The sequence below is a fragment of the Hyla sarda genome, unplaced genomic scaffold (genome assembly GCF_029499605.1).
Source record: "Hyla sarda isolate aHylSar1 unplaced genomic scaffold, aHylSar1.hap1 scaffold_189, whole genome shotgun sequence".
Classification (NCBI taxonomy): Eukaryota; Metazoa; Chordata; class Amphibia; order Anura; family Hylidae; genus Hyla; species Hyla sarda.
The window spans coordinates 199338-215294 of record NW_026608543.1 but is presented as its reverse complement, the minus strand read 5'-3'; the positions used below and the strand labels follow the sequence as shown (position 1 = coordinate 215294).

At 45.9% G+C, this 15957-nt stretch overlaps 7 non-coding genes across 7 annotated transcripts; all 7 read right to left on the bottom strand.

Annotated features, from left to right (window-relative positions):
- Positions 1-489: 489 nt before the first annotated feature.
- On the bottom strand, positions 490-680 carry LOC130315787 (U2 spliceosomal RNA). The gene has a single exon (XR_008863225.1). It is a non-coding gene; the product is annotated as a U2 spliceosomal RNA (small nuclear RNA).
- Positions 681-2763: 2083 nt separating this feature from the next.
- On the bottom strand, positions 2764-2954 carry LOC130315785 (U2 spliceosomal RNA). The gene has a single exon (XR_008863223.1). It is a non-coding gene; the product is annotated as a U2 spliceosomal RNA (small nuclear RNA).
- Positions 2955-5044: 2090 nt separating this feature from the next.
- On the bottom strand, positions 5045-5235 carry LOC130315784 (U2 spliceosomal RNA). The gene has a single exon (XR_008863222.1). It is a non-coding gene; the product is annotated as a U2 spliceosomal RNA (small nuclear RNA).
- Positions 5236-7321: 2086 nt separating this feature from the next.
- Positions 7322-7512, bottom strand: LOC130315783 (U2 spliceosomal RNA). The gene has a single exon (XR_008863221.1). It is a non-coding gene; the product is annotated as a U2 spliceosomal RNA (small nuclear RNA).
- A 2087-nt stretch (positions 7513-9599) lies between these two features.
- Positions 9600-9790, bottom strand: LOC130315782 (U2 spliceosomal RNA). The gene has a single exon (XR_008863220.1). It is a non-coding gene; the product is annotated as a U2 spliceosomal RNA (small nuclear RNA).
- Positions 9791-11870: 2080 nt separating this feature from the next.
- LOC130315781 (U2 spliceosomal RNA) lies at positions 11871-12061 on the bottom strand. Its single transcript, XR_008863219.1, has one exon. It is a non-coding gene; the product is annotated as a U2 spliceosomal RNA (small nuclear RNA).
- Positions 12062-14153: 2092 nt separating this feature from the next.
- LOC130315780 (U2 spliceosomal RNA) lies at positions 14154-14344 on the bottom strand. The gene has a single exon (XR_008863218.1). It is a non-coding gene; the product is annotated as a U2 spliceosomal RNA (small nuclear RNA).
- Positions 14345-15957: the final 1613 nt, after the last annotated feature.

Sequence of the window (15957 nt, the reverse complement as noted above, 5' to 3'; positions counted from 1 at the left end):
GAACAGCCAGGAGACCCCCCCACATGTTATGTTACATAGTTACATAGTTAGTACGGTCGAAAAAAGACATATGTCCATCAAGTTCAACCAGGGAATTAAGGGGTAGGGGTGTGGCACGATATTGGGGAAGGGATGATATTTTATATTTCTTCATAAGCATTAATCTTATTTTGTCAATTAGGAACATTCAGCACCCACCCGCTATCAAGGCAGCTGCCTATCATGTCATGCCCTACCTGCACAGGTGTGCTGGCTACTCAAATGATCCAATTAAGGAGGCCATTTAGTCAGCAGCAGCAGAAGTCCTGTGCCTGGACGCTCCAACAGCGGCCAGACACAAGCAGAAGCAGAAGCAGCAGAAGCAGCAGCAGCACCACCTTTTGTTTTTTGGCTGCAGCAGCAGCAGCAAGGCCCACAGGGCTGGCTAGCTGGCTAGCCAGCAAGCAGGTAGCAATGAAAGTAGGAATCTTTCTTTTTAACCCTGTAAGGGGGTGGTGCACTGTACCCGAAGATACTGCCATATCGGGTCAATGCATAGGGCGACGGAAGCAAGCTTCGAAATCGGCCCCCGTTCTCAAAAATCCATTTAATATATGGTCCCCAGATAGGGGACGTATCAGATATTAAACTGATAAGAACAGATACTACACTTGATCTTAGCCAAAAGGCCGAGAAGCGATAACCGTGAAAGGGGCGGGCCCAACAAGGTCCCCTTCATGGGCACTATCACTGCTTGCTGTCAGGGAGGCTGCCAGACAATTTTCCATGCACACTCTGGGCTGGGGGGCAGTCAACCACCAGTACACACAGCAGAACCTAAACCCATACCATTATTGCTAAGCAGCAAGACAGGGGCCCATTGCACTCCCACGGGGCCTTTTTAAATGCAATCCATAACCCGGATTTGCCAGGAACCCTTCTTACTCCTCCTACTTGCATGTGACACTGGGCTTAGGATCTGCATAGGAAACACACACACAAGCACACACCTACCTTTGTTGCCTGCAGATGCCTCCTTGGCTGTCCCCAAACGGTATCAAACCAACACCCACGGGAAGCTGTAAGCATAGAGGACATGCCTGCACCCCATTGGACTTACCTGTGTGGGTTAAATCCGGGTTATTTGACAACCTATGGCGGTGATGGTTCTGCTCAGGCAGAGCAGTGCTGATGCTCCTCATAAAGCTGTCGCTGCTGTGAAGGTTCTAGGTGACATCACAAATCCCTATGGTTACATACACAACAAAGCTGGGTTGTTGTTGTTTACACTCTGCAAGGCCTGTGGAAGTGAGTGACATCATAGCACTGTAGTTCTGAGGGTTCTAGATGGATGCAACAATCTCCTGTTGCTTCTATGAAGGCCATAATAGACGACATCACCAAACAGCTCCATAGTCACATACACAGCAAAGGAGAGATGTTGTTTACACCTAGTGATGTCAGTGGTATTGAGTGACATCACAGCACAGTGCTAAGGCTCCTGGGCCTGGACACAGCAGCGGCTGCAATATCTCAACGGAGAATACGTTTATATATATGTGTGTGTGTGCGCGTATATATATATATATATATATATATATATATATATATATTTCTCCGCCGAAATCACTTTTAAACCCATTTCCACCTTTTTTTCCCTTCTCTTCCTCTTACTTTTTTTTCACGTTTTTTTACGTTTTTCTCCTTTTCGCCTCTTTTCTGGGCGTATTATTCTTCTTTTTCTTCTTTTTTTTCGTCTAATGCATACCCCATCAGTGCAGCAATGCTTATTCAATACCGCCAGCAGATGGAGACACTGGGGGATAATTTTCTAAGGATTTATACTGATTTTTCCTGTCTGAATTTGTCGCACAGAAAGTTGCAGGCCAAATATGTGTGACATTTCTGCGACTTTAGCTTCTAGAGCATTTTTACAACATTATACATAGGTGCTGAATACATAAAAAGCGACTGTTCAGCGACAGACAAGTCGCATCGGCTGAAAGTAGGCCAGAATGTCAGTCCATGTTGGAGCAGGTTTAGATACAGTCTAAAGTATAGATCTCAAAGTCTGTGCACAGAATTTAGCAAGGGCCTCGCACCTTCTGATGCATCAGGTAGGTGCACAATAGCATAGCCTAACCCTCTGTACTTTGGTCTATATTGATGCGGGACATAGACAGCCAGCTGATGACCAATCCATTAGTGCAATGGATGGCTGGAAGCATTTGTCTTTGCCTTTGCAATACCACAGAAGCAATGCATGGTCAATGTACAGCAATGACACACCTGTGTGAACAGCCAGGAGACCCCCCCCCATGTTATGTTACATAGTTACATAGTTAGTACGGTCGAAAAAAGACATATGTCCATCAAGTTCAACCAGGGAATTAAGGGGTAGGGGTGTGGCGCGATATTGGGGAAGGGATGAGATTTTATATTTCTTCATAAGCATTAATCTTATTTTGTCAATTAGGAACATTCAGCACCCACCCGCTATCAAGGCAGCTGCCTATCATGTCATGCCCTACCTGCACAGGTGTGCTGGCTACTCAAATGATCCAATTAAGGAGGCCATTTAGTCAGCAGCAGCAGAAGTCCTGTGCCTGGACGCTCCAACAGCGGCCAGACACAAGCAGAAGCAGAAGCAGCAGAAGCAGCAGCAGCACCACCTTTTGTTTTTTGGCTGCAGCAGCAGCAGCAAGGCCCACAGGGCTGGCTAGCTGGCTAGCCAGCAAGCAGGTAGCAATGAAAGTAGGAATCTTTCTTTTTAACCCTGTAAGGGGGTGGTGCACTGTACCCGAAGATACTGCCATATCGGGTCAATGCATAGGGCGACGGAAGCAAGCTTCGAAATCGGCCCCCGTTCTCAAAAATCCATTTAATATATGGTCCCCAGATAGGGGACGTATCAGATATTAAACTGATAAGAACAGATACTACACTTGATCTTAGCCAAAAGGCCGAGAAGCGATAACCGTGAAAGGGGCGGGCCCAACAAGGTCCCCTTCATGGGCACTATCACTGCTTGCTGTCAGGGAGGCTGCCAGACAATTTTCCATGCACACTCTGGGCTGGGGGGCAGTCAACCACCAGTACACACAGCAGAACCTAAACCCATACCATTATTGCTAAGCAGCAAGACAGGGGCCCATTGCACTCCCACAGGGCCTTTTTAAATGCAATCCATAACCCGGATTTGCCAGGAACCCTTCTTACTCCTCCTACTTGCATGTGACACTGGGCTTAGGATCTGCATAGGAAACACACACACAAGCACACACCTACCTTTGTTGCCTGCAGATGCCTCCTTGGCTGTCCCCAAACGGTATCAAACCAACACCCACGGGAAGCTGTAAGCATAGAGGACATGCCTGCACCCCATTGGACTTACCTGTGTGGGTTAAATCCGGGTTATTTGACAACCTATGGCGGTGATGGTTCTGCTCAGGCAGAGCAGTGCTGATGCTCCTCATAAAGCTGTCGCTGCTGTGAAGGTTCTAGGTGACATCACAAATCCCTATGGTTACATACACAACAAAGCTGGGTTGTTGTTGTTTACACTCTGCAAGGCCTGTGGAAGTGAGTGACATCATAGCACTGTAGTTCTGAGGGTTCTAGATGGATGCAACAATCTCCTGTTGCTTCTATGAAGGCCATAATAGACGACATCACCAAACAGCTCCATAGTCACATACACAGCAAAGGAGAGATGTTGTTTACACCTAGTGATGTCAGTGGTATTGAGTGACATCACAGCACAGTGCTAAGGCTCCTGGGCCTGGACACAGCAGCGGCTGCAATATCTCAACGGAGAATACGTTTATATATATGTGTGTGTGTGCGCGTATATATATATATATATATATATATATATATATATATATATATATATTTCTCCGCCGAAATCACTTTTAAACCCATTTCCACCTTTTTTTCCCTTCTCTTCCTCTTACTTTTTTTTCACGTTTTTTTACGTTTTTCTCCTTTTCGCCTCTTTTCTGGGCGTATTATTCTTCTTTTTCTTCTTTTTTTTCGTCTAATGCATACCCCATCAGTGCAGCAATGCTTATTCAATACCGCCAGCAGATGGAGACACTGGGGGATAATTTTCTAAGGATTTATACTGATTTTTCCTGTCTGAATTTGTCGCACAGAAAGTTGCAGGCCAAATATGTGTGACATTTCTGCGACTTTAGCTTCTAGAGCATTTTTACAACATTATACATAGGTGCTGAATACATAAAAAGCGACTGTTCAGCGACAGACAAGTCGCATCGGCTGAAAGTAGGCCAGAATGTCAGTCCATGTTGGAGCAGGTTTAGATACAGTCTAAAGTATAGATCTCAAAGTCTGTGCACAGAATTTAGCAAGGGCCTCGCACCTTCTGATGCATCAGGTAGGTGCACAATAGCATAGCCTAACCCTCTGTACTTTGGTCTATATTGATGCGGGACATAGACAGCCAGCTGATGACCAATCCATTAGTGCAATGGATGGCTGGAAGCATTTGTCTTTGCCTTTGCAATACCACAGAAGCAATGCATGGTCAATGTACAGCAATGACACACCTGTGTGAACAGCCAGGAGACCCCCCCCATGTTATGTTACATAGTTACATAGTTAGTACGGTCGAAAAAAGACATATGTCCATCAAGTTCAACCAGGGAATTAAGGGGTAGGGGTGTGGCGCGATATTGGGGAAGGGATGAGATTTTATATTTCTTCATAAGCATTAATCTTATTTTGTCAATTAGGAACATTCAGCACCCACCCGCTATCAAGGCAGCTGCCTATCATGTCATGCCCTACCTGCACAGGTGTGCTGGCTACTCAAATGATCCAATTAAGGAGGCCATTTAGTCAGCAGCAGCAGAAGTCCTGTGCCTGGACGCTCCAACAGCGGCCAGACACAAGCAGAAGCAGAAGCAGCAGAAGCAGCAGCAGCAGCACCTTTTGTTTTTTGGCTGCAGCAGCAGCAGCAAGGCCCACAGGGCTGGCTAGCTGGCTAGCCAGCAAGCAGGTAGCAATGAAAGTAGGAATCTTTCTTTTTAACCCTGTAAGGGGGTGGTGCACTGTACCCGAAGATACTGCCATATCGGGTCAATGCATAGGGCGACGGAAGCAAGCTTCGAAATCGGCCCCCGTTCTCAAAAATCCATTTAATATATGGTCCCCAGATAGGGGACGTATCAGATATTAAACTGATAAGAACAGATACTACACTTGATCTTAGCCAAAAGGCCGAGAAGCGATAACCGTGAAAGGGGCGGGCCCAACAAGGTCCCCTTCATGGGCACTATCACTGCTTGCTGTCAGGGAGGCTGCCAGACAATTTTCCATGCACACTCTGGGCTGGGGGGCAGTCAACCACCAGTACACACAGCAGAACCTAAACCCATACCATTATTGCTAAGCAGCAAGACAGGGGCCCATTGCACTCCCACGGGGCCTTTTTAAATGCAATCCATAACCCGGATTTGCCAGGAACCCTTCTTACTCCTCCTACTTGCATGTGACACTGGGCTTAGGATCTGCATAGGAAACACACACACAAGCACACACCTACCTTTGTTGCCTGCAGATGCCTCCTTGGCTGTCCCCAAACGGTATCAAACCAACACCCACGGGAAGCTGTAAGCATAGAGGACATGCCTGCACCCCATTGGACTTACCTGTGTGGGTTAAATCCGGGTTATTTGACAACCTATGGCGGTGATGGTTCTGCTCAGGCAGAGCAGTGCTGATGCTCCTCATAAAGCTGTCGCTGCTGTGAAGGTTCTAGGTGACATCACAAATCCCTATGGTTACATACACAACAAAGCTGGGTTGTTGTTGTTTACACTCTGCAAGGCCTGTGGAAGTGAGTGACATCATAGCACTGTAGTTCTGAGGGTTCTAGATGGATGCAACAATCTCCTGTTGCTTCTATGAAGGCCATAATAGACGACATCACCAAACAGCTCCATAGTCACATACACAGCAAAGGAGAGATGTTGTTTACACCTAGTGATGTCAGTGGTATTGAGTGACATCACAGCACAGTGCTAAGGCTCCTGGGCCTGGACACAGCAGCGGCTGCAATATCTCAACGGAGAATACGTTTATATATATGTGTGTGTGTGCGCGTATATATATATATATATATATATATATATATATATATATATATTTCTCCGCCGAAATCACTTTTAAACCCATTTCCACCTTTTTTTCCCTTCTCTTCCTCTTACTTTTTTTTCACGTTTTTTTACGTTTTTCTCCTTTTCGCCTCTTTTCTGGGCGTATTATTCTTCTTTTTCTTCTTTTTTTTCGTCTAATGCATACCCCATCAGTGCAGCAATGCTTATTCAATACCGCCAGCAGATGGAGACACTGGGGGATAATTTTCTAAGGATTTATACTGATTTTTCCTGTCTGAATTTGTCGCACAGAAAGTTGCAGGCCAAATATGTGTGACATTTCTGCGACTTTAGCTTCTAGAGCATTTTTACAACATTATACATAGGTGCTGAATACATAAAAAGCGACTGTTCAGCGACAGACAAGTCGCATCGGCTGAAAGTAGGCCAGAATGTCAGTCCATGTTGGAGCAGGTTTAGATACAGTCTAAAGTATAGATCTCAAAGTCTGTGCACAGAATTTAGCAAGGGCCTCGCACCTTCTGATGCATCAGGTAGGTGCACAATAGCATAGCCTAACCCTCTGTACTTTGGTCTATATTGATGCGGGACATAGACAGCCAGCTGATGACCAATCCATTAGTGCAATGGATGGCTGGAAGCATTTGTCTTTGCCTTTGCAATACCACAGAAGCAATGCATGGTCAATGTACAGCAATGACACACCTGTGTGAACAGCCAGGAGACCCCCCCCATGTTATGTTACATAGTTACATAGTTAGTACGGTCGAAAAAAGACATATGTCCATCAAGTTCAACCAGGGAATTAAGGGGTAGGGGTGTGGCGCGATATTGGGGAAGGGATGAGATTTTATATTTCTTCATAAGCATTAATCTTATTTTGTCAATTAGGAACATTCAGCACCCACCCGCTATCAAGGCAGCTGCCTATCATGTCATGCCCTACCTGCACAGGTGTGCTGGCTACTCAAATGATCCAATTAAGGAGGCCATTTAGTCAGCAGCAGCAGAAGTCCTGTGCCTGGACGCTCCAACAGCGGCCAGACACAAGCAGAAGCAGAAGCAGCAGAAGCAGCAGCAGCACCACCTTTTGTTTTTTGGCTGCAGCAGCAGCAGCAAGGCCCACAGGGCTGGCTAGCTGGCTAGCCAGCAAGCAGGTAGCAATGAAAGTAGGAATCTTTCTTTTTAACCCTGTAAGGGGGTGGTGCACTGTACCCGAAGATACTGCCATATCGGGTCAATGCATAGGGCGACGGAAGCAAGCTTCGAAATCGGCCCCCGTTCTCAAAAATCCATTTAATATATGGTCCCCAGATAGGGGACGTATCAGATATTAAACTGATAAGAACAGATACTACACTTGATCTTAGCCAAAAGGCCGAGAAGCGATAACCGTGAAAGGGGCGGGCCCAACAAGGTCCCCTTCATGGGCACTATCACTGCTTGCTGTCAGGGAGGCTGCCAGACAATTTTCCATGCACACTCTGGGCTGGGGGGCAGTCAACCACCAGTACACACAGCAGAACCTAAACCCATACCATTATTGCTAAGCAGCAAGACAGGGGCCCATTGCACTCCCACGGGGCCTTTTTAAATGCAATCCATAACCCGGATTTGCCAGGAACCCTTCTTACTCCTCCTACTTGCATGTGACACTGGGCTTAGGATCTGCATAGGAAACACACACACAAGCACACACCTACCTTTGTTGCCTGCAGATGCCTCCTTGGCTGTCCCCAAACGGTATCAAACCAACACCCACGGGAAGCTGTAAGCATAGAGGACATGCCTGCACCCCATTGGACTTACCTGTGTGGGTTAAATCCGGGTTATTTGACAACCTATGGCGGTGATGGTTCTGCTCAGGCAGAGCAGTGCTGATGCTCCTCATAAAGCTGTCGCTGCTGTGAAGGTTCTAGGTGACATCACAAATCCCTATGGTTACATACACAACAAAGCTGGGTTGTTGTTGTTTACACTCTGCAAGGCCTGTGGAAGTGAGTGACATCATAGCACTGTAGTTCTGAGGGTTCTAGATGGATGCAACAATCTCCTGTTGCTTCTATGAAGGCCATAATAGACGACATCACCAAACAGCTCCATAGTCACATACACAGCAAAGGAGAGATGTTGTTTACACCTAGTGATGTCAGTGGTATTGAGTGACATCACAGCACAGTGCTAAGGCTCCTGGGCCTGGACACAGCAGCGGCTGCAATATCTCAACGGAGAATACGTTTATATATATGTGTGTGTGTGCGCGTATATATATATATATATATATATATATATATATATATATATATTTCTCCGCCGAAATCACTTTTAAACCCATTTCCACCTTTTTTTCCCTTCTCTTCCTCTTACTTTTTTTTCACGTTTTTTTACGTTTTTCTCCTTTTCGCCTCTTTTCTGGGCGTATTATTCTTCTTTTTCTTCTTTTTTTTCGTCTAATGCATACCCCATCAGTGCAGCAATGCTTATTCAATACCGCCAGCAGATGGAGACACTGGGGGATAATTTTCTAAGGATTTATACTGATTTTTCCTGTCTGAATTTGTCGCACAGAAAGTTGCAGGCCAAATATGTGTGACATTTCTGCGACTTTAGCTTCTAGAGCATTTTTACAACATTATACATAGGTGCTGAATACATAAAAAGCGACTGTTCAGCGACAGACAAGTCGCATCGGCTGAAAGTAGGCCAGAATGTCAGTCCATGTTGGAGCAGGTTTAGATACAGTCTAAAGTATAGATCTCAAAGTCTGTGCACAGAATTTAGCAAGGGCCTCGCACCTTCTGATGCATCAGGTAGGTGCACAATAGCATAGCCTAACCCTCTGTACTTTGGTCTATATTGATGCGGGACATAGACAGCCAGCTGATGACCAATCCATTAGTGCAATGGATGGCTGGAAGCATTTGTCTTTGCCTTTGCAATACCACAGAAGCAATGCATGGTCAATGTACAGCAATGACACACCTGTGTGAACAGCCAGGAGACCCCCCCCCATGTTATGTTACATAGTTACATAGTTAGTACGGTCGAAAAAAGACATATGTCCATCAAGTTCAACCAGGGAATTAAGGGGTAGGGGTGTGGCGCGATATTGGGGAAGGGATGAGATTTTATATTTCTTCATAAGCATTAATCTTATTTTGTCAATTAGGAACATTCAGCACCCACCCGCTATCAAGGCAGCTGCCTATCATGTCATGCCCTACCTGCACAGGTGTGCTGGCTACTCAAATGATCCAATTAAGGAGGCCATTTAGTCAGCAGCAGCAGAAGTCCTGTGCCTGGACGCTCCAACAGCGGCCAGACACAAGCAGAAGCAGAAGCAGCAGAAGCAGCAGCAGCACCACCTTTTGTTTTTTGGCTGCAGCAGCAGCAGCAAGGCCCACAGGGCTGGCTAGCTGGCTAGCCAGCAAGCAGGTAGCAATGAAAGTAGGAATCTTTCTTTTTAACCCTGTAAGGGGGTGGTGCACTGTACCCGAAGATACTGCCATATCGGGTCAATGCATAGGGCGACGGAAGCAAGCTTCGAAATCGGCCCCCGTTCTCAAAAATCCATTTAATATATGGTCCCCAGATAGGGGACGTATCAGATATTAAACTGATAAGAACAGATACTACACTTGATCTTAGCCAAAAGGCCGAGAAGCGATAACCGTGAAAGGGGCGGGCCCAACAAGGTCCCCTTCATGGGCACTATCACTGCTTGCTGTCAGGGAGGCTGCCAGACAATTTTCCATGCACACTCTGGGCTGGGGGGCAGTCAACCACCAGTACACACAGCAGAACCTAAACCCATACCATTATTGCTAAGCAGCAAGACAGGGGCCCATTGCACTCCCACGGGGCCTTTTTAAATGCAATCCATAACCCGGATTTGCCAGGAACCCTTCTTACTCCTCCTACTTGCATGTGACACTGGGCTTAGGATCTGCATAGGAAACACACACACAAGCACACACCTACCTTTGTTGCCTGCAGATGCCTCCTTGGCTGTCCCCAAACGGTATCAAACCAACACCCACGGGAAGCTGTAAGCATAGAGGACATGCCTGCACCCCATTGGACTTACCTGTGTGGGTTAAATCCGGGTTATTTGACAACCTATGGCGGTGATGGTTCTGCTCAGGCAGAGCAGTGCTGATGCTCCTCATAAAGCTGTCGCTGCTGTGAAGGTTCTAGGTGACATCACAAATCCCTATGGTTACATACACAACAAAGCTGGGTTGTTGTTGTTTACACTCTGCAAGGCCTGTGGAAGTGAGTGACATCATAGCACTGTAGTTCTGAGGGTTCTAGATGGATGCAACAATCTCCTGTTGCTTCTATGAAGGCCATAATAGACGACATCACCAAACAGCTCCATAGTCACATACACAGCAAAGGAGAGATGTTGTTTACACCTAGTGATGTCAGTGGTATTGAGTGACATCACAGCACAGTGCTAAGGCTCCTGGGCCTGGACACAGCAGCGGCTGCAATATCTCAACGGAGAATACGTTTATATATATGTGTGTGTGTGCGCGTATATATATATATATATATATATATATATATATATATTTCTCCGCCGAAATCACTTTTAAACCCATTTCCACCTTTTTTTCCCTTCTCTTCCTCTTACTTTTTTTTCACGTTTTTTTACGTTTTTCTCCTTTTCGCCTCTTTTCTGGGCGTATTATTCTTCTTTTTCTTCTTTTTTTTCGTCTAATGCATACCCCATCAGTGCAGCAATGCTTATTCAATACCGCCAGCAGATGGAGACACTGGGGGATAATTTTCTAAGGATTTATACTGATTTTTCCTGTCTGAATTTGTCGCACAGAAAGTTGCAGGCCAAATATGTGTGACATTTCTGCGACTTTAGCTTCTAGAGCATTTTTACAACATTATACATAGGTGCTGAATACATAAAAAGCGACTGTTCAGCGACAGACAAGTCGCATCGGCTGAAAGTAGGCCAGAATGTCAGTCCATGTTGGAGCAGGTTTAGATACAGTCTAAAGTATAGATCTCAAAGTCTGTGCACAGAATTTAGCAAGGGCCTCGCACCTTCTGATGCATCAGGTAGGTGCACAATAGCATAGCCTAACCCTCTGTACTTTGGTCTATATTGATGCGGGACATAGACAGCCAGCTGATGACCAATCCATTAGTGCAATGGATGGCTGGAAGCATTTGTCTTTGCCTTTGCAATACCACAGAAGCAATGCATGGTCAATGTACAGCAATGACACACCTGTGTGAACAGCCAGGAGACCCCCCCCATGTTATGTTACATAGTTACATAGTTAGTACGGTCGAAAAAAGACATATGTCCATCAAGTTCAACCAGGGAATTAAGGGGTAGGGGTGTGGCGCGATATTGGGGAAGGGATGAGATTTTATATTTCTTCATAAGCATTAATCTTATTTTGTCAATTAGGAACATTCAGCACCCACCCGCTATCAAGGCAGCTGCCTATCATGTCATGCCCTACCTGCACAGGTGTGCTGGCTACTCAAATGATCCAATTAAGGAGGCCATTTAGTCAGCAGCAGCAGAAGTCCTGTGCCTGGACGCTCCAACAGCGGCCAGACACAAGCAGAAGCAGAAGCAGCAGAAGCAGCAGCAGCACCACCTTTTGTTTTTTGGCTGCAGCAGCAGCAGCAAGGCCCACAGGGCTGGCTAGCTGGCTAGCCAGCAAGCAGGTAGCAATGAAAGTAGGAATCTTTCTTTTTAACCCTGTAAGGGGGTGGTGCACTGTACCCGAAGATACTGCCATATCGGGTCAATGCATAGGGCGACGGAAGCAAGCTTCGAAATCGGCCCCCGTTCTCAAAAATCCATTTAATATATGGTCCCCAGATAGGGGACGTATCAGATATTAAACTGATAAGAACAGATACTACACTTGATCTTAGCCAAAAGGCCGAGAAGCGATAACCGTGAAAGGGGCGGGCCCAACAAGGTCCCCTTCATGGGCACTATCACTGCTTGCTGTCAGGGAGGCTGCCAGACAATTTTCCATGCACACTCTGGGCTGGGGGGCAGTCAACCACCAGTACACACAGCAGAACCTAAACCCATACCATTATTGCTAAGCAGCAAGACAGGGGCCCATTGCACTCCCACGGGGCCTTTTTAAATGCAATCCATAACCCGGATTTGCCAGGAACCCTTCTTACTCCTCCTACTTGCATGTGACACTGGGCTTAGGATCTGCATAGGAAACACACACACAAGCACACACCTACCTTTGTTGCCTGCAGATGCCTCCTTGGCTGTCCCCAAACGGTATCAAACCAACACCCACGGGAAGCTGTAAGCATAGAGGACATGCCTGCACCCCATTGGACTTACCTGTGTGGGTTAAATCCGGGTTATTTGACAACCTATGGCGGTGATGGTTCTGCTCAGGCAGAGCAGTGCTGATGCTCCTCATAAAGCTGTCGCTGCTGTGAAGGTTCTAGGTGACATCACAAATCCCTATGGTTACATACACAACAAAGCTGGGTTGTTGTTGTTTACACTCTGCAAGGCCTGTGGAAGTGAGTGACATCATAGCACTGTAGTTCTGAGGGTTCTAGATGGATGCAACAATCTCCTGTTGCTTCTATGAAGGCCATAATAGACGACATCACCAAACAGCTCCATAGTCACATACACAGCAAAGGAGAGATGTTGTTTACACCTAGTGATGTCAGTGGTATTGAGTGACATCACAGCACAGTGCTAAGGCTCCTGGGCCTGGACACAGCAGCGGCTGCAATATCTCAACGGAGAATACGTTTATATATATGTGTGTGTGTGCGCGTATATATATATATATATATATATATATATATATATATATATATATATATTTCTCTGCCGAAATCACTTTTAAACCCATTTCCACCTTTTTTTCCCTTCTCTTCCTCTTACTTTTTTTTCACGTTTTTTTACGTTTTTCTCCTTTTCGCCTCTTTTCTGGGCGTATTATTCTTCTTTTTCTTCTTTTTTTTCGTCTAATGCATACCCCATCAGTGCAGCAATGCTTATTCAATACCGCCAGCAGATGGAGACACTGGGGGATAATTTTCTAAGGATTTATACTGATTTTTCCTGTCTGAATTTGTCGCACAGAAAGTTGCAGGCCAAATATGTGTGACATTTCTGCGACTTTAGCTTCTAGAGCATTTTTACAACATTATACATAGGTGCTGAATACATAAAAAGCGACTGTTCAGCGACAGACAAGTCGCATCGGCTGAAAGTAGGCCAGAATGTCAGTCCATGTTGGAGCAGGTTTAGATACAGTCTAAAGTATAGATCTCAAAGTCTGTGCACAGAATTTAGCAAGGGCCTCGCACCTTCTGATGCATCAGGTAGGTGCACAATAGCATAGCCTAACCCTCTGTACTTTGGTCTATATTGATGCGGGACATAGACAGCCAGCTGATGACCAATCCATTAGTGCAATGGATGGCTGGAAGCATTTGTCTTTGCCTTTGCAATACCACAGAAGCAATGCATGGTCAATGTACAGCAATGACACACCTGTGTGAACAGCCAGGAGACCCCCCCCATGTTATGTTACATAGTTACATAGTTAGTACGGTCGAAAAAAGACATATGTCCATCAAGTTCAACCAGGGAATTAAGGGGTAGGGGTGTGGCGCGATATTGGGGAAGGGATGAGATTTTATATTTCTTCATAAGCATTAATCTTATTTTGTCAATTAGGAACATTCAGCACCCACCCGCTATCAAGGCAGCTGCCTATCATGTCATGCCCTACCTGCACAGGTGTGCTGGCTACTCAAATGATCCAATTAAGGAGGCCATTTAGTCAGCAGCAGCAGAAGTCCTGTGCCTGGACGCTCCAACAGCGGCCAGACACAAGCAGAAGCAGAAGCAGCAGAAGCAGCAGCAGCACCACCTTTTGTTTTTTGGCTGCAGCAGCAGCAGCAAGGCCCACAGGGCTGGCTAGCTGGCTAGCCAGCAAGCAGGTAGCAATGAAAGTAGGAATCTTTCTTTTTAACCCTGTAAGGGGGTGGTGCACTGTACCCGAAGATACTGCCATATCGGGTCAATGCATAGGGCGACGGAAGCAAGCTTCGAAATCGGCCCCCGTTCTCAAAAATCCATTTAATATATGGTCCCCAGATAGGGGACGTATCAGATATTAAACTGATAAGAACAGATACTACACTTGATCTTAGCCAAAAGGCCGAGAAGCGATAACCGTGAAAGGGGCGGGCCCAACAAGGTCCCCTTCATGGGCACTATCACTGCTTGCTGTCAGGGAGGCTGCCAGACAATTTTCCATGCACACTCTGGGCTGGGGGGCAGTCAACCACCAGTACACACAGCAGAACCTAAACCCATACCATTATTGCTAAGCAGCAAGACAGGGGCCCATTGCACTCCCACGGGGCCTTTTTAAATGCAATCCATAACCCGGATTTGCCAGGAACCCTTCTTACTCCTCCTACTTGCATGTGACACTGGGCTTAGGATCTGCATAGGAAACACACACACAAGCACACACCTACCTTTGTTGCCTGCAGATGCCTCCTTGGCTGTCCCCAAACGGTATCAAACCAACACCCACGGGAAGCTGTAAGCATAGAGGACATGCCTGCACCCCATTGGATTTACCTGTGTGGGTTAAATCCGGGTTATTTGACAACCTATGGCGGTGATGGTTCTGCTCAGGCAGAGCAGTGCTGATGCTCCTCATAAAGCTGTCGCTGCTGTGAAGGTTCTAGGTGACATCACAAATCCCTATGGTTACATACACAACAAAGCTGGGTTGTTGTTGTTTACACTCTGCAAGGCCTGTGGAAGTGAGTGACATCATAGCACTGTAGTTCTGAGGGTTCTAGATGGATGCAACAATCTCCTGTTGCTTCTATGAAGGCCATAATAGACGACATCACCAAACAGCTCCATAGTCACATACACAGCAAAGGAGAGATGTTGTTTACACCTAGTGATGTCAGTGGTATTGAGTGACATCACAGCACAGTGCTAAGGCTCCTGGGCCTGGACACAGCAGCGGCTGCAATATCTCAACGGAGAATACGTTTATATATATGTGTGTGTGTGCGCGTATATATATATATATATATATATATATATATATATATATATTTCTCCGCCGAAATCACTTTTAAACCCATTTCCACCTTTTTTTCCCTTCTCTTCCTCTTACTTTTTTTTCACGTTTTTTTACGTTTTTCTCCTTTTCGCCTCTTTTCTGGGCGTATTATTCTTCTTTTTCTTCTTTTTTTTCGTCTAATGCATACCCCATCAGTGCAGCAATGCTTATTCAATACCGCCAGCAGATGGAGACACTGGGGGATAATTTTCTAAGGATTTATACTGATTTTTCCTGTCTGAATTTGTCGCACAGAAAGTTGCAGGCCAAATATGTGTGACATTTCTGCGACTTTAGCTTCTAGAGCATTTTTACAACATTATACATAGGTGCTGAATACATAAAAAGCGACTGTTCAGCGACAGACAAGTCGCATCGGCTGAAAGTAGGCCAGAATGTCAGTCCATGTTGGAGCAGGTTTAGATACAGTCTAAAGTATAGATCTCAAAGTCTGTGCACAGAATTTAGCAAGGGCCTCGCACCTTCTGATGCATCAGGTAGGTGCACAATAGCATAGCCTAACCCTCTGTACTTTGGTCTATATTGATGCGGGACATAGACAGCCAGCTGATGACCAATCCATTAGTGCAATGGATGGCTGGAAGCATTTGTCTTTGCCTTTGCAATACCACAGAAGCAATGCATGGTCAATGTACAGCAATGACACACCTGTGTGAACAGCCAGGAGACCC